The sequence below is a fragment of the Lynx rufus genome, unplaced genomic scaffold (assembly GCF_022079265.1).
Source record: "Lynx rufus isolate CCGP_SWC_20201006 ecotype Redwood Valley unplaced genomic scaffold, mLynRuf1.p SCAF_6, whole genome shotgun sequence".
In the NCBI taxonomy this organism is placed as follows: Eukaryota; Metazoa; Chordata; class Mammalia; order Carnivora; family Felidae; genus Lynx; species Lynx rufus.
Window position 1 is genome coordinate 82,517,182 of NW_025814878.1, and position 1,106 is coordinate 82,518,287.

At 39.2% G+C, this 1,106-nt stretch overlaps 1 pseudogene; it reads right to left on the reverse strand.

The window, feature by feature from the left end:
• Positions 1-682: 682 nt before the first annotated feature.
• LOC124528328 (NADH dehydrogenase [ubiquinone] 1 alpha subcomplex subunit 1-like) lies at positions 683-889 on the reverse strand (annotated as a pseudogene).
• Between the last annotated feature and the right edge of the window lie 217 nt (positions 890-1,106).

The window sequence follows — 1,106 nt, forward strand, 5'->3', positions numbered from 1 at the left end:
ACTTCAGGGATATTTATTCAATTACAGGCATACCTCAGAGAAATTACATGTTCAGTTCCAGACCATCACATAAAGCCATAAAAGTTGTGTTTACACTGTACTGTGGTCCACTAGGTGTGCAATAGCATTATTGCACTAAACAAACAGTGCACATACCTTAATTAAAAATACTTTATTGTTGGGGCACCTGGGTGGCTCAGTCAGTTAGGCATCCAACTCTTGGTTTTGGCTTAGGTCATGGTCTCATGGTTTCATGAGTTCAAGCTCCTTGACGGGCTCTGTGCACTGAGTTCCCTCTCTCTGTTCCTCCCCACTTGTGCTGTTTATGTCTCTCTCAAAATAAATAAATAAACTTAAAAAATAATTTATTGCTGAAAAATGACAACCATCTTCTGAGCTGTTTCAGTAAGTTGCAATTAGTGATCACGGGTCACTGTAACAAATATAAGAATGAAAAAGTTTGATATATTTAGAGAATCACCAAAATGTGATGCAGGGAGGAGAGCAGATACTGTTGGGAAAATGGCACTGACAGACTTGCTCAACTCAGGGTTGCCAGAACACTTCTTTTAAAATTTTTTTGTTGTTTTCACTATGCACTACATTAATTCAGTGCATAACCTTCTAGAAGGGGTAGATGAACATAACTGAGTTATTTTTCTTCAATCAGGAAAATGCTTCCTTAATCAATGTTCTTCAAACCCTTTGATACATAGTAATGATAAACTCCACACATGAGCCTCTTTCCACTAAACTCTACTCATATGAATAATGGGCAACACTTTTTCCCTTGTCCCCTTTAGTGAGCCTTCGATATGCGCAGTGGCTATGCTGGGGATGATCAAGCACACAGCCATGATGCCAATCTGGGCAGAATGTGGAACCACATTGCATTATGGTGGCCAAGGCCTAACCCTTCTATCCTAGCCCTTTAAAGGTGACCCAGCCTCTGGGTTGCCAGAGGCCTTTAATTTGTAAAAAATGCAATATCTGCAAAGCACATATTAAGGTGAAGCTCAATAAAACAAGGCATACCCATATGTATTTGAATTTTTTAGCATTCCATGTGTTCTCTTTCAGAACAGTGATTATTTGTATGTTGTCCA